The sequence below is a fragment of the Hypanus sabinus genome, chromosome 3 (assembly GCF_030144855.1).
Source record: "Hypanus sabinus isolate sHypSab1 chromosome 3, sHypSab1.hap1, whole genome shotgun sequence".
In the NCBI taxonomy this organism is placed as follows: domain Eukaryota; kingdom Metazoa; phylum Chordata; class Chondrichthyes; order Myliobatiformes; family Dasyatidae; genus Hypanus; species Hypanus sabinus.
In genome coordinates, this window is record NC_082708.1 from 69,267,757 (window position 1) to 69,292,827 (window position 25,071).

General features: G+C 42.9%; 1 protein-coding gene across 1 annotated transcript in view; it reads left to right on the forward strand.

Moving 5' to 3' along the window:
* fat3a (FAT atypical cadherin 3a) overlaps positions 1-25,071 on the forward strand; it is a 570,475-nt gene that overhangs the window by 38,439 nt on the left and 506,965 nt on the right. The window contains exon 2 of the mRNA XM_059964604.1: positions 19,105-19,207. The gene's annotated coding sequence lies outside the window, so the exon portion shown is untranslated. The remainder of the gene's footprint in view (positions 1-19,104; positions 19,208-25,071) is intronic.

The following is a 25,071-nucleotide window of genomic DNA, read 5'->3' on the forward strand; positions in this document are numbered from 1 at the left end:
TGAAAAATCATGAAAATCTTAGCTTATTTTCATGGTATTGAACTTGTCCTTGACTTTTAATATGTGAGATAAACAAGTAACATATTGATCAAGTTCCATTCCTTCTCATAGAATTATTTTGTAGTTAAAATATTAAGCATTGGAAGTCTACAAACATACTGGAAAACTAAAAATTAATCATCAGACTGTAATATAAACTGTTAGACATTATCCCTAAGGACTGATATTCCGCAATTGGGTATGAGCAAAAGATACTGAGACAGAACTTTAATATAAGATGAAATGGAGAATAACTGCTGGAAAACAATGCCAAGTTAAGTCGGTCTCAAACCAATATTCACTTGAACATCTGTAATTTAAGCTTCCTCTCCAATCTCCCAAATCTGAAGTTTCTGTTGGTAACCAAATTCCCAAATGTTTTGTCAACACATCCCTAAGTGGGAGGGAAAGATTTTGAAAGAAAAAAATGAAGGAACGGACCACTTCAAGTCACCTACTTTCCATCCTTTTCTCCACCCTAGTAAATCATCAGTGCCCAGCCACCCAAAATAGACAAGAAACTGTAAGGGAGTAGGATAAAGATATCTACAGAAACATAGAAAACCTACAGCACAATACAGGCCCTTCGGCCCACAAAGCTGTGCTAATCATGCACTTACTTTAGAAATTACCTAGGGGTACCCATAGCCCTCTATTTTTCTAAGCTCCCTGTACCTATCCAGAAGTCTCTTAAAAGACCCTATTGTATCCAAAGATTATTTTGAAAGTGCACGTGATTTAACAGTGCAACAGAATTAATAGAACATTAGATAAATTCAGCCCACTTCTTCAAAAGTTTCTAAACTGAACAGCAGTGGTAGAAGGGGATCACTAGTTTGCATTTATTTAAAACGACTCGGGTTTTTCAAAGGTGCCTAGAGGAGGATATAGAATGTGTGATAAAACTTTCGTTCAGAAACGATCTTTATTGTAATTTATGCTGCAATTTCACAATCATTTACTACATTATTCAAAATATTTCCTAAATTACTATCTTGAATTATTCTCCTGTTTTTATTCCATAATTAGCTTTACTTGCATCATCCGCTCCCTACCATCAAGAGACTAAGCCAGAGTTAAACAGGTGCACATGCGCGCAGACACACGCAGTCACGCACAAACATTCTGCTAGCAGAAGTAATTACGCAGTGTTCATCGTTTGTGCCATGACTGATTTTCCTTCAGCACCAAGAAAAGTGGTATACTTGCTTGCTCTGCAAGTGCAAACTAATGGAATCTTCCAATGAAGCCATGCTTGTTTCTTCCATTGTGGCTTCCGGCTTAGTCCTCTGCTGGGAGGCAGTGTCCAAGTTCATTGCTGAGGCTAAGCACAGCTTAATTCAGCACATGATCTGTCCTAGCACCACAAAGTTGGTCAGCTGCACTTTCCCTGAGAGTCAACATAATCCCACTGCCAGGCTCTTCACTCAAAGCCTACAGTATCTTCAGATGTCTGTCAATGTTTTTGACACTTAAAACATACAGGAGGGGTTACTGGAGAAAAGTATACTTTTTAAAATTAGAATTGTTCAAAAGATGTTGACATACCAAAATAAAGCAACGCTCACATTTGAAGCAATTAAATACATTTAAGCTAACAGAGTTGGACTAACAAAGAAGTATTCTTTAGTTCAAGATACAGATATGCCTGTTACATTTTAGCTGTTTACTTGCAGGTTTTTCAAAAATTCTCATGGTCTGTCTTGACTAAATATCAATCCATATTGAGGATTTTCATCTGTATCAGAGGCCTCTGAGTCAATGGCTTGGAACTCTATCTAACATCACTGGGGCTTTTTTCACTAGAATCACTGCAGTGGTAAAAATGATATCTCATCACTCACATCTCAAGGGAAATAAATGTTGATTGTACAAGCAATGGTAATACCGCATGCTTAGATGAACCAAAAATTATTTACAAAGAAATTATACTTTGAGTTTTTTTTTCACAGTATGCTTAGGTTATTTAAATGCAAACCTGAGATGGATTAATCTGTTAATAGCCTGGCTACCATACTGCTAAGAAGATTTAGATTATTTTTATAAAAAGGCTTTCTGGAGAGAAGGCTAAGAAATCCTACTTCTATCGGTGTTTTCTGACTTGTTCTAGTCAAACCACTAAAACTGTGCTCAAAGCCAAGAGTATACTTGGCACAGCTCCAAAACGTTTCTTTTGTCAGTTTGGGTTTGTAGAATAACAGAACTCTGCCATTTGTATAAAAGAATGTCCAAGCTTAAATGTGTCTCAAAGTTGCCAAGTATCAGTGGGCTCAATATCCATAACATGGATTTATGGTTGGAACATTTCAAATAGAGAACATCATGAACTGTTTTACACCAGAAACAAAAATGCACCCTGAAAAGTAGAGCAAATATTATGAAAAGTGACTTAATATTAGATCAAACAGGCTTTCAAATGATGGGGAGAAGGAGCTTGACGATCTGAGACTTCAGCCAAGTTTACAGTGGGGAGAATAAAAAAAGTCCAAATTCCTCAGCGTGGAGCAGAATGTCCCTGATGTTTATGTCAGCTGGACAGTTGCCACTGACAGTGAGAATCTTGCCCATAAAGTCCAACAACACAAATAACAGTGCATTTCCTTTCACAATGTTTGTTGCAATCGCCATTGAATATCTGTGGCAGCCAGAAGCAGTGATATCATCAAACAGGCAGCATTCTGACTGACAATAAACCTGGAGTTTAAAAAAAAACCTCTGACTTTTATAACTCTAAAACATATTCTATAGGATTAAATGCAAGTGAGAATAAACAAGAAAAAGTACAAGAGATTTAAAACTAAGGAAATGTAATTTTCATATTAAAATTTACAGGGATAAATCGAAAATTAGGTTTCTGTTAGGTAAGGGAGGCAGTGTAGAATGAATTATGACTCACTGCATTGCTAAGGAATTACTGAATAATTTTAATGCTTTTCTATAAGAATGCTTTAAATGCACCAAGTCCACGTTAACTGCCTGGAAGTCTGCACCAGCCTATCATGGGAGGAGTAGAGCTTCTCTGTGAACTGCTTTTGGAATATAATAGTTCTTGTATTCCAAAGAGTTGTCATCAGATTTCCTCACATTATGAACTCCAGTGGCCTCACTGGTATTCTCCTCACAAATTCCAGGCCGATGTTACAGAACCGCAGTCTTTATCACACTCAACCTTACTGAGCACACCTCTACCATAATAAGCTTCTATAATGTCAAACTACTCTCAAGCTCAACTGCAAGGTACAAATGTTAGCTACAAAGATAATAAATTCTAGTTCAGATTGATAGTTGTGGCACAATAGAAACCAGTGTGATTCTTATTCAGAATGATAGTTATGAATTTGTAAGGCAAGTGCTTAAAGTTATTTGGATTACACGAAGTAAATACTGTTGAAGTATAGATCAGACATTGTCTGAGTGCTAAACAGACACAAGGAGAGCGATGGTCAGTTCATGTTATTCTATGGGTTTTACAGAGATTCTTATGTGATCTTTTAAATCTGGATTCAACAACCCATTTATTTCACAAGTGCAAATGGTAAGCCTGATAGCTATTTTCTTCTTGATACTTACATACACATCAAAAAATTTTGCAACACATTAGAACAACTTTGAAAAGCTCTTTTTTTGTATTTTCCTAGAGTCTTATGCATAAGAAATGTGGATCTATGAAAATAATGGCACAAGTGGACATTAAGACAAAAAAGAAAGAAATAATAACAAATAGATAAGCAATAAATATCAAGAGCATGAGGTGAAGTGTCCTTAAAAGTGAGTCCATAGGTTGTGGGAACATTTCAGTGATGGGGCAAGTAAAATTAATCCCCTTTGGTTCAAGAGCCTGATGGCTGAGGAGTAATGACTGTTCCTGAACCTGGTGGCGAGTCCTTTGGCTCCTGTACTTTCTTCCTGATGGCAGCAGCAAGAAGAAAACATGTCCTGGATGTGGGGGATGCTGATGATTGATGCTGCTTTCCTGCAGCAACGTTTCATATAAATGTTCTCATTGGGTGGGAGGGCTTTAGACCTGTCATGGACTGGGCCGTATCCATTTCTTTTTGCAGAAGGGCATTCAGGGCATTGGTGTTTCTACGCTAGATTATGAGGCAGCTAGTCAATATACTCTCCACTACACATCTATAGAAACTTATCAAAGTTTTAGATGTCATGCTGAATCTTTGCAAACTCCCAAGGAAGCAGAGGCCCTGTTGTATTTTCTTTGTAATTGCACTTGCGTGCTGGGCCCAGGATAGGTTCTCTGGAAAAATAACCAAGGAACTTAAAGTTGCTTACTCTCTCCATCTCTGATCCTCTGATGACAACTGGCTCATAGACCTCTACTTTCCTTCTTGGTCTTGCTGACATTGATTAAGAGGTGAGTAAATGTAGAGGCTAGTTTAGAGTTAGGATATGAATATGGAAAGGATGCTTGGCATAAGTAAATCAGCTTGATCATGGGGTACGGGTAGCTCCACATATCCCTTCCTAAAGGGTGAAGTCACGCATTGCTTCTGCTTCAGAACAGAACAATAATGAGCAGGATAGTTTTAATCTATAAAGAAGATACAAGTGTATTTGAAAATTCTTGGGGTAGTGCTTAGCCTTCTCAAAAGCATTTGTGAAATGTGTTGAGGTCAGCAGTGGAGTCCTAGTCTAACCTTGCACTCACTTTTGTGTAGAGCATAAAGCACACTCTTCCCACATAGAACTGGCAATCATTTTTATACCAGAAGGCAGAGTTACAGTCAGTAGTAAGGCTGAACGTGATTGACGATGCTTTTTTAAAAAAAAGGTAGGTTCAGGGAATATTCCTGCGGTAAATGCCCTGTTTCCTTTATGTAGTTAACACTGTGTTAAGTAAATATTTTGGGGCCAGTCCAATTGAGTATTGCTTGTGAATTGACATCACCTCTGTGAACCGTGCATATTCCTTGGTGCTTCAAGGAACTGCCTAATTGAAGTTTTCATTGTGTGTTATTTGCACCATTAGTTGTCATGCATATTTCAATTTTGCATAATAAATCAACCACATAGCACTTAAGAGAACATGAATTACCAAACTGAATTTCCATTTCTTAGCTCCACCAAAGCTTCACTGGTATGGAATCAATAATGATACCACAGTTTATTGAAGAAAGGACAACTGTTACAAATTGCTTTGGAAATCCTCCCAGGCGCTGTCTCACCAGTCATACTCATAATCCAAGCTCTGCATCTTTACAATTAGGAATTTAGTTATCTAGACGTGCATGGCTCCAGGGTCACATCAGTGAAATCCCCTTTTGTATGCATTAGATTCATTGATTTTTTTTGTATTCTCATGTGGTTTCCTTCTGTGTTTCAGAAGGTGTAGTAATAAACCAATAGGATCACTTATTTAACATAATATATGAAGAAACAAAACACAATGTGAAGCAAGATTGATTTTTGTTTCATAATGTGCCTCGCTAGTTTAAAGCAACAATGCCTTTTAGGGTACGTTTGTTGGAAAGCTGTACTCATTGTATAATTGCACAAAATTCCAACAATTTGGTTACAGTGTCAGAAAGAAATTTCTCTTTGTTCCACTTCAGGATTCAGCAGCCTTTTGTACTGACGGTGAGATGTAATCAAAGACTTGGTATCTGACCTGACTTTAGCTCCAAATGATGACCCAATCAAATACGCTGCTGTCTTTCTTTGTGTGGGCTCCTGGCAGCAACATCAGTGCAACTCCCCCTATGTTCAGATAATTGGAGCTAGACCAATCCAGATGTACAAATCTCATTGAAATGTATTGTTTCAACCCTATATGAAATGTGAGAAGCATTTTTTTCTGGTCACTTTGTTGAATTATAATGACCATTTCCAAAAGCTAGTTTGTTTGGTAGGTTGAGCCTATTGTGGGCTAATTTTAATTGGTAGTGACATCTTTTCTGCAATAAATCAAAATCTTTTCTAGCTATGTAGTCAGAAGCTTTGAAATATGGCGGACAAAAAGCATTATGCACTCAGTAGGACTTCTTTATGCACTGGGCTGTTGATGTTAACTTTCTTTTAGCTGATCCAAGTTAAATATCTAAATGCTTGATATTTTGGTTATGCTGAGCTAAATTAGCGAGCACCAGAAAATGTTGAAAGGGATCGTGTTGTGCAGTTGTGATGTATGATTTAACTGTATAATTTGGTGCACAGCACATAGAATATTTATTTGCTGTGATTCAGCAACCACCCAATGTTAATCACGTTGTTTATCGCCTTAGAACATCACAACATGATCCAATTTTAAGAACGCTAGAACCAGTTATGTTAGCATTCACCAATTACAGCCAAACTATGTGTTTTGAAGAGGAATTATAGAAATTATGGCACAGAAAGAACTCTATTATAAACTATGGCCTATCATGTTCTTACTGGTACTTTTTGACTGTACTGACAATTTTTGCCTCCTCCATACCTTTTAGATAGTAAATTCCAGACCCCAACCCTTTGTTGGAGTTACACCATTTTTCTTTCAATTCCTCTCCAATCTTTCTACCAATTACTTAAATCTGTTCTGCCTTGTTACTTTGCAGATGAACATAGAGCTAAGGGGTATTGTCTCAGGGGATTGTATAGCATGCATCTCCCACTCTTCTCCCTCTAACTCCACTTTGGTCAGCCTCACATAACTGAAGTACATTAGGTGGACTAAGCCAGGTCATGTTTCATGGCTCATCAGGCCATGAAGGTGGGTAATGTCACTCATCGTGACATGTGCAACCACCAGTTCAGATATTGACTAATTTGATAAGCTATGGTAACTACCATAGGGTTGGGATTGGTTATGATTAGTCACCAGGTATAAGTTGTCAATTTCCATTGGGATTGGAAGGAAGGAAACATCAGATATCAGCTCCTTAAAAGATGACATTATTCATTAGAGGACTCGAATGAGGAGACATGAGACTGCAGCTGCTGGAACCTACAGCAATAAATAAACTGGGGAAGGGGGGGGGGGATAATTTCTGGACTCAGGAAGTGACAACAAGGTCCTGTTAAAGCTTGTGGACCCAACCATACCCTGTTTTTCAGTGTAGCACAAACAGAAGCTGCCCAATACATGGCTGCCATCATGGTAGATTGGACAATTTGTACGCAAACTAAGCCTATTCTCATGAAAAATCTGCTTGTAAACATGTAAACCAAGGCTGCAGCCATAGAGGTTGCGTAAACCAAAACCGAACAAGGTATTGATGGTATCATGTCACACTGCTCTGTCAGTCTGCGTTCCAATAGATACCGCTAATGCCTTGCAGCAGTGACAATAGCTCCATAGAGATTATATTAATAACACAAGTTTACTGGTGTAATATACTTGATTAAAAAAAACAACATTGGGAAACTTCATGGTTGGAAAATTTCTGTGATCTAAATGAGTGAATTTAATCATATCTCCAGAAGGGGATTAATCAAATTGAAAAATTAACAGGGCCATGGATAGAACAGTGGAGTCGAATTGACTGAATAATTTTACCACAAAGAAAGCCTGCTGTGGTGAGCCAAAAGGCAACCTTGCTCTATGCAAGTTTGAATCACAGCTTTTGAACTGCAGCAAGCCTTCTAACCATTTTACACCTATAACATTTGTTTTCAGTAAAAGTAATCCATAATTATTTATTGAAGTGCCGCCTGTCAGTGCCCAACTGATTACAAATGATTACTTATGTGTGCTGTTTTGCAGTCAAGAGATGCTGTGCCTTGGTCCATTGTGTCTCTGTCTGAGGATGAACATGGTGTTATGTATCATACCTGATTCTCACTGAACTGATCCCCCACAGACAGTAATGTGTAATCTGCTACAAATTGTTATGACACTTCTAAAACCTCAAACATTTTCCAAGGATCTTTACTGAGGCACTGTTAGCCAATGAACAAAATATTAGCATAGTGACTGAGTAATTGAAAAAGTAGATTTTAAAAGAAACAGAGGAGAAGAGGAAAGCAAAGGTTTGAGAAGGGAATTAAGTATGAAGGCATTGCTGGATGCCAGAGCTGGAGGAATACTGAGATTTAGCAGATTTTGAGATTGACAAAGGTTAGTGGGGAAGAGGCAACAGTTTGAATGAGATCCTTTTTCTGCAGACATAGTTAGCAAATCTATAGAACAGTAACTGGAAACAATGGACAACAAACTGCAAATGCGGATATAAATAAATAATGAGCATGAAATAACAACATAAAAGAGTCATTGAATGAATGTAGTTATCTCCTTTTGTTCAAAGAGCCTGATGATTGAGGGGTAGTAACTGTTCTTGAACTTGGTGGTGCAAGTCCTGAGGCACTTCTACCCTCCACCTGAGGGAGGTAGAGAGAAAAGAGCATGGCCTGGGTGGTGAGGATCTTTGATGATGGATGCTGCTTTTTCACTACAATGTTTCCTGTAGACGTGCTCAATGCTTGGAAGGGTTTTGACCTGTGATGTACTGAACTGAATCCACTGGCTAACGGACCTCTGGTTTCCTTCTCCTGAAGTCTACAATCAGATTATGTTAGTTGGAATTACTTTGGTTTTATTTTGTATAGAAGATTTTTGAAATCTTTAAGAAAGCATGAGAAGAATATGATAAACATGAGAACGTCTGCGGATACTGGAAACGCAAAGCAACACAGACAAGATGCTAGAGGAACTCAGCAGGTCAGACATCAATGGAAATGAATAAGCAACTGATGTTTCGGGCCAAGGCACTTCTTTAGGACTGAAAAGGAAGGGGGAAGAGGCCAGAATAAAAAAGTGTGGTTAGCGGAAGGAGGCTAGCTGGAAGGTGATAGGTGAAGGCAGGTGGGTGGGAAAGGTAAAGAGCTAGAGAAGAAGGAATCTGAGTGGACTATAAGAGAAGAGGAAGGGGGGGACCCAGGCGGAAATGATAGGCAGGTGAGAAGTGGTAAAAGGCCGGTGGGGGTTTAGATTATGAATACTTAGAATATTTTTAGTATAAGAAGTATATGGCTTCAGAACAATGTGTATCTGTTCATAAAACTGCTGTTGGTTCTTACCTATAAATACACTGATTTGTCATTGGGAAAAGGTGCCCTTTTGTCAAATACTGAACTAGCCATTTTGAATGTCTGATTTAACCTTTGGCAAATTTATGTTTGGCTTTCAAAGGTGAGGAATATAATTATAAGACTGGTGGATGAGCATTCTTGCAGTTTCTGTTCTGTGCATTTGAAGAGAATGTTGTTGAGTTTTGTTTATTTTCAGCAAAGATTTATTTTTGGTTTTAGTACATATGCTCATTAGTTTGAGAGATGGTTACACCAAAATAACTACCCTGGTGATTTAAAAAGAATCCACAGTCTGCTCCGCAGTTCATTAGCTGAATAATAAATGGAATTTGTGTCAAAGATGTGCAGTGTAGACCATTGATGTCAACATAACTGATTTTGTTGTTGGGTTTTTAAAAAATTTTAAATTGATACTTTGTTTTTTTTCTTGAGAAGTGAGCAATGGTTTCTATGCCTCATCTTGACCTTTTCTGCAGTACATCAGACTTTAGCCTTATGAATTTTTACTGCTGAATTCAGAATATTATAAACAGTAGTAGATAAGAACACATTCTGTGAGTCTGCTTTTATTTTCCTTTGAGCATCTTGCACTTGCCACTGTTTCATCAGGCTCACAGTGCCAGATACTGTGTGCTCAGAGTGGAAGTTAGACACAAAAGTACCCACATAATATGCAATTAATTTTGATTGTGAATTATTTGCAGTTGTTATTTGTCAGTTCACCATTACATTAAAAAAAAACCATAGATCTTGGAAGAGTATAGCACAGAAACAGACCCTTTTGGCCCATCTGGTCCTTGTTGCTGTGAAGCCTATCAGTGCCTATAATTTCGTCTTTCCTGCCTAAAAACATCGTAAGCATTGCAATTGTATCTGCTTCTGCCATCTCCTTGGGCAGCTCATCCCAGATACTCACCACACCTTGTGTGAAAAACATATCACTGGGATCTCCTTTAAATTTCTCCTCCTTACAGCCCACATTCAGGTAGTACTCCAGTGAATCTTTTTGCACTCCCTCTATTTTTTTTATTAGTTTTTTTAATGCATTTTCTACATCGCTGCAGATAGAAAAAAACCCCAAATCAAAATGAAGAACATTAATACAGTGCAAAAATAAACATACAGTAATAATATAATACAAAAGAAGATAATTGAGAAAGCACCCAAATTGAAGACATGTAAAATTAGTATCCTCCCCAAGCCCCGCAACACAAAAAAACTCCAGTCCAACCACAACACAATATAGAGAGTATAAATCAGGACATTCAAACCCCCAAAACTGTAAATACACTTAGCGACAGAAGATAATAATGCCTACTACCAAAAAAAAAGAGCTGAAAGCAAGGGACCGAAAAAAAAACCTTAGTTAAGAGGAAGGTTATGAAAGTACTCAATAAAAGGTCCCCAGACCTTATGGAACTTTATATCCGAATTAAGAACTGAATAATGAATTTTTTCAAGGTCTAAGCATGACGTAATATCATTAAGCCATTGAGCATGCGTGGGCGGGGTAACATCTCTCCATCTAAGGAGGAGCACTCTCTCTATTGATACCCCATTCTTCCTGTAGTATCATGACCAGAATTGTACAAAATACTCTGCAGTCTAACCAATGTGTCTGTACATCTACAACATGATATCCAAACTCTTCGAACTAGTGAGCCAACCTGTGCAACATACCAGATGTGCTTTTTCACTACCTTATCCACCTGTGCCACCCTGTTCAAGTTTGTCATCTGACTGTACATGTGTACAACCAAATAATCTGGTAAAGTGGCAGTATCCTCTACCGGGCCAACCAAGGTGTTACTCTTTTTTTAAGTGTCATTTTTACAATCGCAGGACACTGCTGAACACTAAGAACTTAAAGTACTGCACATCTATCCCTTCAATGAGTTGTTCTTTGTGCTGGAGCAGGAATTGGTGCCTGCTACAGAGAGGCATTGGAGTTGGTGCATGAAGGCAGTGTGCAGTATTAACACTGAGAGATTGTCTTAGTCATTTTTCTTGTGGTAGCAAGACCTTGTTGGACCTTGGTAATGTGGAATGCTGCAAGTCTGGTTCACTCGTTTGTGGGTGGGCCTGACAGTGAGGGAGCTGTGTGGTTGCGGTTGTAGCGTGAACTAGTCTCGTGATGCCCTCTTGCCGGCTGTGATCATGGATGTGGTGAGATGTAACATTCATGCTGTTGTTGGTGCTGCTTTCCAGTGTTTGCTCAGTGGAAGACGAGCTGGATTGCGTTCATCTGCAGACTGCTGTGGGCTTGTTCTTGCCGACAATGTTCATGGACTCGGACTTGGCCGATTTTGGTTTTTTGTAGACCTTGTTTATTGCTGTCATAGTTATGCTGTGCATAACTTTTGGTACTCTGTTTCACACCTTGGCCCTGGAGTAATGGTGTTTCATTTGGTGGTACTCATGTATGGTTGATAAACAATTAAACTTGAGTGTACCTCTGGACCACATTGTACCCACAGCACACGTATCTATCACTCTCACTTTCACACTCACAACAAAATGTTATCACAAATAAGATAAAAATTAATTCAAATGCTCATGAACTGCACAGTACATCTAAGCAGAAAAATAACCAGCTCGTTGTCCTGGTGATGAGACCCGTGTGATGGCAGGTTAGTCTCGCAGCCTGGGGGAGGAAATAGCTATCTAGTCTGGCAATCCTAGTCCTGATGGTAGTGGGTCAAAGAGGTTGTGGGATGGGTGCTAGGGATCCTGAACAATGCTTCGAGCTGTTTGCATGCAACACTCCATTAAGTGTCGCAAATGGGGGAAGGGAGAACCCAGTGTTCCTCTAAGTAGTTTTTACTTGTAGGGTTTTGTGCTCCGACGTCTTGCAGCTTCCGTGCCACACGATGATGCAGCCACTCTCAATGGTGCTCCTGTAGAAAGTTGTTAGAATGCGGGTGGGGAGCCTTACAGGCCTCAATATCCTCAAAGTGTTGTGGGTTCAGGTTAGATCATCCATTATGTGCACACCATGGAACGTTGTGCTCTTCTCTCTCTCTCTCTCCACAGTAGAGCCATTGATGTGCAATGGAGTGTGGTTAACCTGTGACTCCTGAAGACCATAATCATCTATTTTGTGTTGTCCATGTTAAGACTCAGATTGTTGTACTCACACCATTTGACAGGCCTACCTCCTCCCTGTGTGCTGACTCATCGTTGTTGCCAATGAGGCAAACAGCGTGGTATCATCAGCGAACTTGATGCACTTTGAGCTGGACCTGCCAGTGTAGTAGTGAGTCAGCAGTATGGACAGCAGTGGGCTGAGCACACAACCTCAGGGGGCACCAACGTTCAGTGTGATGAAACTTTCATCTCAAGGCCTCTCTGTTCATCAGTGCCCCTGAAGGTTCTCCAGTTTACTCTCTATGTCCAACTAGAATTTGACCACGCAAATGCACAACCTTACATTCGTTTGGGTTAAATTTTATCTGCCGTTGTCCATTCAACTTTCCATCTGTGTCCTACTGTAATCTTAGGCAATCTTCTTCATTATCTACAACTCCCACCATTTTTGTGGCACCTGCAAAATAATCACTTATATTCTCATCCATGCTTATATACCCTCAGTGGTTACTCTATTAGGAACGGGAGGTACCTAATAAAGTGGCCACTGAGGGTATTTCTGTATGTGTGTGGTCTTATGCCTCTGTAGCCCATCCACTTCAAGGTTCAATGTGCTGTGCATTCCATTGATGTAACACATGGTTGTTTGACTTACTGTTACCTTCTTGTCAGCTTGAACCAGTCTGGCCATTCTACTCTGACGTCTCTCATTAACAAGGCATTTTTGTCCACGGAACTGCTGCTCCCTGGATATTTTCTGTTATTTTTTTGCACCATCCTCTGTAAATTCTCGAGACTGTTGTGCGGGAGATCGGCCGTTTCTGAGATACTCAAAACGCCCCGTCTGGCACCAGCAAGCCACTTGGATCACATTTCTTCCGCATTCTGATGTTTGGTCTGAACAGCAACTGAACCTTTTGACTATGTCTGCATGCTTTTATGCATTGAGTTGCTGCCACGTGATTGGCTGATTAGATATTTGCATTCACGAGCAGGTGAATGTACCTAATAAATTGGTGCTGAGTATACATATTACATATAACAAAGGTCGCAACGTTAATCCCTGTGGAATACCACTTGCTGTAGACTTTCAGTCAAATATGCATCTGTAGCGGTGTGCTACATGCAGCGCTAAAATTACGACACGGAGTCGGTAACTGCAGTTGAAGGAAAAACTTTATTCGAAATCCTCAGCCTCACTTTTAAGCCTCTCTCGACCTACCCCCTGTGGCGCAGAGGCTCCAAATCTCTGTGCTCGCAAACCCCCGTAGGCTATCTAATTGTGAGCCGGTTCGGATGTGCCAGGAAATGGGTCGCCACATAACCCCCCCCCCCCCCAGAACTGGCGATACACCCCCCATTGTCCACAGTCTGGGCCAGAACCTGCTTGGGAGGTCGGCCTCTGTGCCGAGGTGCTGGAAACTCGGCCGGTTGCGCCAGGTCCACATGGGCCGGTTTGAGGCGGTCCACTGTGAAAACCTCCTTTTTCCCCCCAACGTCCAGCACGAACGTGGACCCGTTGTTCCGGAGCACCATAAACGGCCCCTCGTATGGCCGCTGCAGCGGTGGCCGATGCCCGCCCCTTTATACAAACACAAACTTACAGTTCTGTAGGTCTTCGGGTACGCAGGTCGGGTGCCGCCCGTGCTGTGAAGTGGGTATGGGGGCCAGGTTACCGAGCTTCTCGCGTAATCTGCCCAGGACTCCTGCGGGATCTTCCTCTTGCCCCCTTGGGGCTGGTAGGAACTCCCCGGGGACGACCAGGGGCGCGCCGTATACCAACTCGGCCGACGAGGCGTGCAGGTCGTCCTTGGGCACCATGCGGATGCCGAGTAGGACCCAGGGAAGCTCGTCCGCCCAGTTGGCTCCTCGCAGGCGGGCCATGAGGGCCGACTTCAGGTGACGGCGGAAACGCTCCACTAGCCCGTTCGACTGTGGGTGGTAGGCAGTGGTGTGGTGCAGCTGAGTCCCCAAAAGGCTGGCCATAGCTGACCACAGGCTGGAGGTGAACTGGGCGCCTCTGTCGGAGGTAATGTGGGCCGGTACACCAAAGCGAGATATCCAGGTGGTGATCAGGGCTCGGGCGCAAGATTCGGAGGTGGTGTCGGTGAGCGGGACCGCCTCTGGCCATCTTGTGAACCGGTCCACGATAGTCAGGAGGTGCCGTGCTCTGCGCGACACTGGCAGCGGGCCCATGATATCCACATGAATGTGATTGAAACGCCGGTGGGCGGGATGGAACTGCTGCGGTGGGGCTTTGGTGTGCCGCTGCACCTTGGCCATCTGGCAGTGTATGCACGTTTTGGCCCATTCACTGACCTGTTTGCGGAGTCCGTGCCAAACGAACCTGCTGGAAACCATCCGGACAGTTGTCCGGATGGAGGAATGCGCCAAGTTATGAATGGAGTCCAAAACACGGCGCCGCCAGGCTGTCGGGACGACGGGACGGGGCTGGCTGGTGGCGACGTCACAGAGTAGGGTCCTCTCACCCGGGCCCACGGGGAGGTCCTGGAGCTGCAAACCGGAGACTGCGGTTCTGTAACTCGGAATCTCCTCATCCGCCTGCTGCGCCTCTGCCAGTGCCTCAAAGTCTACCCCTTGGGAAAGGGCATGAACAGTAGGGCGAGAGAGTGCATCCGCCACGACATTGTCCTTACCTGAGACGTGCCGGACATCCGTCGTGTATTCAGAGATGTAGGACAGGTGGCGTTGCTGGCGGGATGACCAGGGGTCGGACGCTTTCGTAAATGCAAAGGTAAGCGGTTTGTGGTCCGTGAACGCGGTGAAGGGCCAACCTTCTAGGAAGTACCGGAAATGCCGGATTGCCAGGTAGAGCGCCAACAGTTCCCGGTCGAAAGCACTGTACTTGAGCTCGGGTGGCCGCAGGTGTTTGCTGAAAAACGCCAGGGGTTGCCAGCGACCTGCGATGAGTTGCTCCAGCACCCCACCGACTGCTGTGTTAGATGCGTCCACTGTGAGGGCGGTAGGGGCGTCCATTCTGGGATGTACTAACATCGCGGCATTCGCCAAAGCTTCCTTCGTTTGAACGAAAGTGGCGGCGGACTCCTCGTCCCAGGTAATGTCCTTGCTCGGGCCCGACATCAGGGCGAATGGGGGCGCATGATCCGGGCAGCGGAAGGGAGGAAGCGGCGGTAGAAATTGGCCATACCTACGAATTCCTGAAGGCCTTTGATCGTGGTGGGTCGGGGAAAGTGGCGGACCGCATCTACCTTAGCGGGCAGAGGGGTTGCCCCGTCTTTAGTAATCCTGTGGCCCAGGAAGTCAATGGTATCGAGTCCGAACTGGCATTTGGCGGGGTTGATTGTAAGACCATACTCACTCAGTCGGGCGCAGAGTTGACGGAGGTGGGACAGATGATCCTGACGACTGCTGCTGGCTATGAGGATGTCATCCAAATAGATGAACGCAAAGTCCAGGTCCTGTCCCACCGCGTCCATTAACCGCTGGAACGTCTGTGCGGCATTCTTCAGGCCGAACGGCATGCGGAGGAACTCGAAAAGGCCAAACGGGGTGATGAGAGCCGATTTGGGGACGTCGTCAGGATGCATCGGGATTTGATGGTACCCTCGGACGAGGTCTACCTTGGAGAAGACCCGTGCGCCGTGCAGGTTTGCTGCAAAGTCCTGAATGTGCGGCACAGTGTAGTGGTCCGGTGTGGTAGCCTCGTTCAGCCTGCGGTAGTCGCCGCACGGTCTCCAGCCCCCCGTCGCTTTGGGCACCATGTGCAGGGGGGAGGCCCATGGGCTGTCGGATCACCGGATGATCCCCAATTCCTCCATCCTCTGGAACTCCTCCTTTGCCAGTCGGAGCTTGTCCGGGGGGAAGCCGCCGAGCGCGGGCGTGGAGGGGTGGTCCCTGGGTCGGGATGTGGTGCTGTACGCCGTGTCGGGGCATGGCCACTGTGAACTGCGGTGCCAGAACCGATGGGAAATCCGCCAGGACCCTAGTGAAGTCGTTGTCGGACAGCGTGATGGAGCCGAGGTGAGGGGCTGGCAACTGGGCTGCACCCAGGGAGAACGTCTGAAAGGTCTCGGTGTGTACCAGTCTCTTCCTGGGCAGGTCGACCAGTAGGCTGTGAGCCCGCAAAAAATCTGCACCCAGAAGCGGTTGGGCTACGGCGGCCAGTGTGAAGTCCCACGTGAACTGGCTGGAGCCGAACTGTAGCTGCACCTGACGGGTGCCATAGGTCCTTACTGTGCTGCCATTCACGGCCCTCAGGGGGGGACCCGGTGCCCTGCTGCAGGTGTCGTAACTCGTCGGAGGTAAAACGCTGATCTCAGCCCCAGTATCGACCAAAAACTGGCGTCCCGACCTTCTATCCCACACATACAGGAGGCTATCCTGATGGCCAGCCGCCGTAGCCATCAGCGGCGGCTGGCCCTGGCGTTTCCCGGGAACTTGCAGGGCGGGCGACAACGGTGGGCTTCTGTGCCCCACCGCTGGTGGTAGAAGCACCAGAGTTCATTGGGCTGGGGGTTGGCGGGCTCTACGGCCGGGCCTGGACTGGTTTGCTGCCGGGAGTGTGGCTGGGAGATCTGTGCGATGGACGCCCCGCTCACCTTTTTGGCGTTCCACAGCAAGTCCGCCCGGGCTGCCACCTTCCGGGGGTCACTGAAATCCGCGTCGGACAGCAGCAGGCGTATGTCCTCGGTCAGCTGCTCCAGGAATGCCTGCTCAAACATGAGGCAGGGTGTGTGTCCGTCGGCGAGAGACAACATCTCATTCATTAAAGCCGATGGAGGTCTGTCTCCCAAGCCATCCAGGTGCAGTAAACGGGCAGCCTGCTCGCGCCGTGAGAGTCCGAAAGTCCTGAGGAGCAGGGCTTTGAATTCCGTGTACTTGCCGTCTGCCGGGGGTGACTGTACGAACTCCACGACCTGGGCCGCTGTGTCCTGGTCGAGGGAGCTCACCACGTAGTAGTAGCGGGTGTCTTCTGAGGTGATCTGGCGAATGTGGAATTGGGCTTCGGCTTGCTGGAACCATAGGTTCGGGCGCTGTGTCCAGAAACCCGGCAGTTTCAACGAAACCGCATGAACAGAGGCGGCATCGGTCATTTCTGGTCCAAAAATCGTTTGGACCGTCGGGGTCACCAATTGTAGCGGTGTGCTACACGCAGCGCTAAAATTACGACACGGAGTCGGTAACTGCAGTCGAAGGAAAAACTTTATTCGAAATCCTCAGCCTCACTTTTAAGCCTCTCTCGACCTGCCCCCCGTGGCACAGAGGCTCCAAAGCTCTGTGCTCGCAAACCCCCGTAGGCTATCTAATTGTGAGCCGGTTCGGATGTGCCAGGAAATGGGTCGCCACACATCCACCATTATTCTCTGCCTCTTATCAGCTAATCCAATTTGCCACCATGCCCCTCATCCCTTGTGCTTTATCCTTTTGAACTGTTTACCATGTGGGTTCTTGTCAAATGCTTTACTTGTGTCCTTTATCACTCTGCCTTTATAAGTTTTCTCAGTTACTTCCTCAAAACACATCATACAGATTTCTGAGACATCATCTTCCATGTACAAAACCATGCTTAGTTTTATCCATGCTAATGTGTACCATTATTTCTTGCAATTCCCCCTTCCTAATACAGGCATGGTTCAAAATTTCACTATGGCTGCCCCTCAACTGCACAGCTTTGAATTCCTTCCCCGGTGAATTCTGATGATCAGTACTTATGATCCCGCTTGTAACCCTGGTTGTGTACTGAGATTGTCCCTCTTGTTCCTGAGAGGACCTATTTCTTCCTTAGCTGCTCCCTTGCTTCTAGTAAACTTATTAGGGATTTGCCAGGTAATTTCCTTTTTGCCTTCCTAATTTTTTCTTTTGTTTTCCCCTATCTGATTTATAAGCCTCAAGTAACTTGCTGAATTCCAATTTTCTATACTTGACATGCTTTCCTCTTTTCTCTGCTCAAACCTTCAGTATCCTTCAGAAACAAAGGTTCCTCAAATTTACCAACTTTCACCTCTTGCCCTTAAAAGGAAAGGTTGTCTCTGAACTCGTACTATCTTGCTTTCAAATGCCTCCCACTTATCAGATGTTAATTTCCTCTCCAGTAGCTGTTCCTAAACTATAGTTCTGAGATCCCTATACTCTAGAAATCTACCTTACTTCAACTTAGGTCCCTAACTCAAGGATCAACTATAAGTCTACCAGATATGGTCACTATGTCCAAAGGCATCCTCCTCAGACACTTAAGTCATATGACCATTATTATTCTGAAGATGGTGAAGTATAGCCCCACACTGCCAGGAATCTTGTAATAATGCTTCAGAAAATCCTACTGGATGCATTTCATGTTTTCCTCCCATCTAAGCAGCTTGCACTAAGGTAGTCCCAGTCAGTGTCTGCAGATCATTTTGTTAGGGGACTTGGTTTTGTTTGGATGTTGGTGCTTGAAATGGAAAAAACATTTGCAAAGCACAAGCTTCCTATTTCAGCAATGATGTGAAAGATGCTTCCATTTTGCACGTTTACATTGACAAAAAATTAGGCGAAGAGTTTACAGAATATAGCAACATTGTTAAAGGCATTGAGTACCTTAATTCTGCATAGAAGGATCTTTGTATTCTTTGATCCATTCTCAACACTAAGCAATTCAACGCTGTTGAAACTGAAAACTGAAACTTTTTAAGTTACAAATGGAGTCTTACCTTTTCACATTTGGGGAGCTAATTAACAATGCAGTTATTAAATCATGGATATTACTCTTCAGAGTAAACTCAACCTACCTGATAGATAACATTGTTATGAATCAGTCCAGTTCAAGTATTTGTCTCTTAAGGTCTGTAGGTATTAGAATTACAGCATCAACTATATCAGCCTATTGGGAACAGTATATTAACGTTTTACTTTCTTAGAATCACAGAGCAACAGAGTTTAAAGGTACATCAGTGAAATTATCTTTTATTTCTTAAATATTTTTGTTTCTTTTAGAGATTCACTTTCAACTGAATAGCTGCCCAAATGCAGTTTGTAACAAGTGGCTGCGAATTCCATCTGGTGGCACAAGTTAACCACTGAAATTTGAGTCCAATGGGTAAGTTAACACAGTTGTTATGTCTGGAGAAAGATGTGAATGAATGAGGATAGTGAGGCTGTGCAGAGGTGCCAGAGCAGAATCACTTGTTGATTTTTAACAAGATGAAGATTGGCAAGTTATTCCGGCTCTGCTCTGAGGAAAGTAAAAATTGCTTTTCCACATCAAAAGTCACACTCTCCTCTCTGTTATGTAGCCCTCTTGTTGGTCAGAAGGTTAAAAATCATCCTCTTTTGCTGATTTCATCAAATGGTTCATTAACACAATAATTATATCACTGGTCTAGTTCTTCAGAGGTCAGGGCTCATGGTGTGGAGATGAGTTCACATCTCATCATGACAGCTGGGGAATTTGTATTCAATGAATTAAATAAGCCTGGAATAAAAATCTTCATGCCCTCACCTGATCTTGCCTAGTGCAGATGTCTGATAGTCCACATCAATGTGATTGACTTGTAACTACAACTCTGCTTGGGTATGAAGTTAAAACCAGAGCCAATCAGGGTCAAGCTGAAACGAGTTTTTTGCAAACCTGGCTTTGTGACATTTTCAAAAACAATAACAGAATCAGAGAAATGTACAGCACATAAATGCACCCTGTCCATGCTAGTCGTGATGCCCATCTGTGCTAATCCAATTTGCCCACATCAGAGTTATATCCCTCAATGCCATTTCTATCCGAGCACCCGTCAAAATGGTTTTTATCTGTTACCGTTGTATCTGCTTCCAGCAGATTCTCAGACAGCTTGTTCCAGATACTATCTGAAAACCTTCCCATTCAGATTTATGTTCCTTGCTCTCCATCCCCACCAACTGTTTAAGTTTCCCTAGACACCCCTGCCCTAATGTGTAGAAGGAAGACTGAATTTAGTATGCAAGCATTGGTTTTGATCACGAAGGGGGGAAAAGTGCTGCAATCATAAGTACTGAAAGATGTGAGCCAGTGACCTTGGTGACCAGACACAACCTGCACCCAGATATTTATCAGATTAAACACTCTATCTAGCTCTGACATCTACATATGGATCTGCTAGCTACCCATTGAAATAGCCAGCAAATACCAAATACCAGCTTTTTAAAAATTAAAATATGCTGCAAAGGATAAAATCAGATGGACCACCTCACCTCGAGAGTATCTAAATGAGTAATAAATGATGGCGATCCTAACAAATATCCAGATCAGAACAAGTGAATGTATAAATGAATCCGGCTCAGTTCACCATGCCTCCTTTCATACCTCTGAGATATACTAAGGAGATAAAATGAAGGGCTAGGGCTTTTCTTGTTGGAGTGAAGGAGAATAAGAGGCGTCTTGATCGAGGTGTACAAGATGATAAGAGGCATCGATAGAGTGGAAAGCCAGAGACACTTTCCCATGGCAAATATGAGGTGGATTAATTTTTAGGTGATTGGAGGTAAATATAGGGGGATGTTAGCGATATTTTTACACAGAGTAGATGCATGGAATGGGCTGCCAGGGGTTTGTGGTAGAGGCAAACATGTTAGGGACATTTAAAAGACTCTTTGATAGGCACATGGATGAAAGAAAAATAAAGGATTAGATTGATCTTTGAGAAGGTTAGGTTCGCACAACATCATAAGCTGAAGGAACTGTACTATGCAGAACTGTTTTATATTCTATCAAATGTGCCAAACTGCCCAACAAGCTGCTCAAGGGATAATCTGAAAGCAGAATCATATCCTTCTGTTGATGGTCGAAGCTTCTCACCATCATTATTCTGCAGGGCAGACCCATTAATGGAGTACAGCAGGAACAAGTGCTATGATGAGGCAAAATTACAGTCAGTGGGACGAGTTGAAGTGTAATAAGGTGGCAAATCAAAAAGGGTGATGAAGGTGTTATATTTGAATGTATGCAGTATACAGAATAAAGTAGATGATCTTGTAACACAGTTAGAGATTGACAAATCTGCCAGCTGATAAATCTGTGGAATTCTTTGAGGAAATAACAGGCAGGATAGACAAAGGAGAGTCAGTGGATGCTGTTTATATGTCAATGATTTGGAGGTGGAATTTACGACTTTATGATCAAGTATGTTGGTGATACAAAGATAGGTGGAGGGGCAGATAGTGTTGAGGAAGCAGGGAATCTGTAGAATGATGACTGATTGGGTGACTGGGCAAAGAAGTGGCAGATGGAATATAACATTGGGAAGGGTATGGCTTACACTTTGGTAGAAGGAATAAACTTGTAGGCTATTTTCTAAATGGGGAGAAAAATGAAAGGTGCAAAAGGATTTGGGTGTCCTTGTGCAGGATTCTCTAAAAGTTACCTTGCAGATTGAGTCAGTGGTAAGGAAGGCAAATGCAATATTAGCATTCATTTTGAGAGTAATAGACTATAAAAGCAAGGATGTAATGATGAGGCTTTATAAGGAATTGGTCAGACCATGCATAGTGTTGTGAGCAGTTTTGGGCTCCCTATCTAAGAAAATTTTTGCTGACTTTGGAAGGGGTCTAAAAGAGGTTCACGAGAATGATTCTGGGAATGAAAGTGCTGACTTATGAAGAATGTTTGATGGCTCTTGGCCTGTATTCGCTGGTGTTTAGAAAAATGATAGGGGATCTCATTGAAATTTATCGAATGTTGAACAGCTTAGGTGGCGAGGATGTTTCCTGTAGTGGGTGAGTTGAGGACCAGAGAGACACTTCAGGATAGAGGGATGACCATTGAGAACGGAGATGAGAAGGAGTTTCTTTAGCGAGAGGGTGGATTTGTGGAATGTATTGCCATGGCTGACTGTGCAGTACATTGGGTGGAGGTTGCTAGTTTCTTGGTTAGCCAGGATGTCAAAGGTTACAGGGAGAAGGCAGGAGAATGAAGAGAGGGATAACGAATCAGCCGTAGGCCCTGTGGCCTAATTCTGCTACTTTGTCTTAAGGTCTTATGGTACTGGAATCTTTATCTCTTTTCTCCCTCCGTCCAATATTCCCATTACTCTCTTTCACAAAACAGCAATGTGTATAGAATCTGGAGTCTTTAAAGATACAAATGGTGAGTCAATCATGACTGATGAAATGAACACAGATTTCTACCAAATAGCCTCCCTCTGCTGGTGCTCTTTCATTTTGAACATGATTTGTACGAAGCCTGTACCTGTTAGACTTATCTTATTGTAGGATTGGGAACAATAATGTATACCACGAAGAATGTGCAGTGGCTGTTTATCTGATTCCGTTGAGTTTTGGAAAAAAATATAAATTGCAAAAATCAGAGCACATTAAAAGTTGGCTGAGGTAGTTCACTCAGCTCAGTCCTAGAGCATTGCTGCAGGATTTCATTTTGATATTACATTTTGTTCTTTGTTCCACTTCTACCATATCTTGTCTCCATTTTTTCCAGTTGTGTTAAAACGTTGCTAACCCCAAGTTTGTCTTTTTTCTTTCTCTATTAGCATAGTAAGATCCTCTGGAACTTTACAGCAATTTGCTGTTGTAATTTTTTGCTTTTTAATCATGCTCATTTGCTCTTGAGAAGGTACTAATGAGCCACAATCCATGATGTTAAGGTGGTTGCACAATGGTTAAGGATTTCATGGACTTTGATCCTGTGATGAGTGTTTCTTATTACTGAAGGCAATTGCACAAGATAACAGATGCTATAACACTGAGTAATCAGCAGAGTTAATGGATTAGAAACACTTTTTTGCTTAAGACAGCATCCTGTCGCAGTGTTAAGTGTGGAACCTATGCCATATTTTGTTGGGGGCATATGGGAAGTATTCCATACGAGTTTATGCAGTGGGATCTCAGTGAGAGTTGTTACTGTTAGACCGGTTGCTTTTGGGACAGTTTGCCTTTTCCTCACATCTCACCAATCTAGTTGTGAGGAATGGAAACCTGGGCAGGGCATTCAAGGACATCAGGAGGACGAGACCATGTGTGAGGAATGAAGTTCGGTTTTCACTCCTAAGCAGTAACCTACTGAAGGAAGAGCCTTTCAACAAACAAAGGAGTGGACCTTCGCCCTCTGGTTAAAATCCATTCCTGGATGTTGCTTAAGCCTTTTGCAAGTCATATATTTGCAATGAAAACTCGTGTGTATGGAATGTCACTTGGCCAGAGAAGCTCATAAATTTTCACTGAACCTTTCCTATGGCTTTGCTTAGGCTTTTCACAAGGTGCTGCACGTGAGGCTGCTTAATAAGTTAAAAGTATCGTGAGCAGTTTTGGGTCTCTTATGATGGCATTGAAGAAGGTCCAAAGGAGGTTCATGAGAATAATTCTGGAATGAAAGGGTTAACAAAAGCGGAGTGTTTGATAGCTCGGGGCCTATACTCACTGGAGTTTTGAAGAATGCGGGAGGATCTAATTGAAACCTGTTGAATATTGTAAGTTCAAAGTAGACTCAATATGGAGAGGGTGTTCCCTACAGTGGGGGAGACTAGGACCAGAGTACAAGCACTCATAATAGAGCAGCGTCCTTTTAAAGCAGAAAAGAGGAGGAATTTGTTTAGCCAGTGGGTGCTGAATCTGTGGGATTCATTGTCATAGGTGACTGTGTAGGCGAAGTCATTGTGTACATTTAAAGCAGAAGTTGATAGGCACTTGGTTATTACGGGCATAAAACATTATGGAGTGAGGAGCTGCCAATTAACGATCAGAAGTATGAGAAGACATAGCTCACTCAGGTTCACCGAGTGAGTTAGTAAGGCATCAGCCTGGTGTTTGAAAAGTGGCTAATTAGCAATTGGAAGTGTGAGAAGACGTAACTCATTCTGGTTCACCAATTGAGTACGTAAGGCTTCAATTCGCAGCAGTCTGAACCGTGATCAAAAAGCGATCGAGATTGATTGGCAAGAACAAAAAAGGCTGGAGCAAGTGGAGTGACCATTGTTTGAGTGGATAGTATTAGTGGTTATTTGAGGCTTTAGCTTTTTGAGGCCTCGCAAAGAAGAGGCTTGATTGAGAGGAGGCAAAACAGCTGTAGGTAGATTTGTTTTTCATTTGATCATTCAGGAGGCTGAGGGAGTGATAGATAGGATATATAGAGAGGTAGTTACAACCAAGGAGCAGGACACAGGAGACTGAGTGGCAGTCAGGAAGTGGAAAGGGTTAAATAGCCAGTGCAGAGTTTCCCTATGGCCATCCCTCTCAACAACAGGTATACCACTTTGGATACTGTTGGAGGCATGACCTATCAGAGGAAAGTCACAGCGGGGTCAGGTCTCTGGCACTGAGCCTGGCTCTGTGACTCAGAAGGGAAGGGGAGAGAAGAGCTGATCTGTAGTGGTGGGGGATTCATTAGTTTGGGGAACAGAAAGGAGGTTATGTTTTTTTAAAATATATTTATTTATTACATTTTAGAAAATTACAAAGAATAAATGTGATGATTAAAAAAAAAGTGAGAAAAATAATATTGACCCTCCCCCCTCCCCTTAACCCTTATCTAAAGAGAGAAAGATTGCCTGGATATCGGAGGATCCCCACATGCTCCATGGAGTTCAAAATAATTTAAATATTTATTTTTACTTTCCCCAATTACTTTATAATTTTATCTTCAAAGGACCTATGTATTTACTCCTATCTTTTGTAAGTATGGGAGCCAAATTTTCAAAAATATATCATATTCATTTCTTAGATTGTATGTAATTTTTCAAGTGGAATACAACTATGTATTTCATTATTCCAACCATCCATAGTTAAATATAAATCAGATTTCCAAGTAACTGCGATAACTTTTTTGGCTACTGCCAATGCAATTTTTATAAGTTTTTTCAGATACTTATTCAATTTAAGTTTCGGTATTGTCCCTTCAGTGTCTTCTCATAAAAATAATACTGGACTATGTGGGAGATGTACTCCAGTAATTTGTTCCGATAAAAGTCTTAGATTTATCCAAAA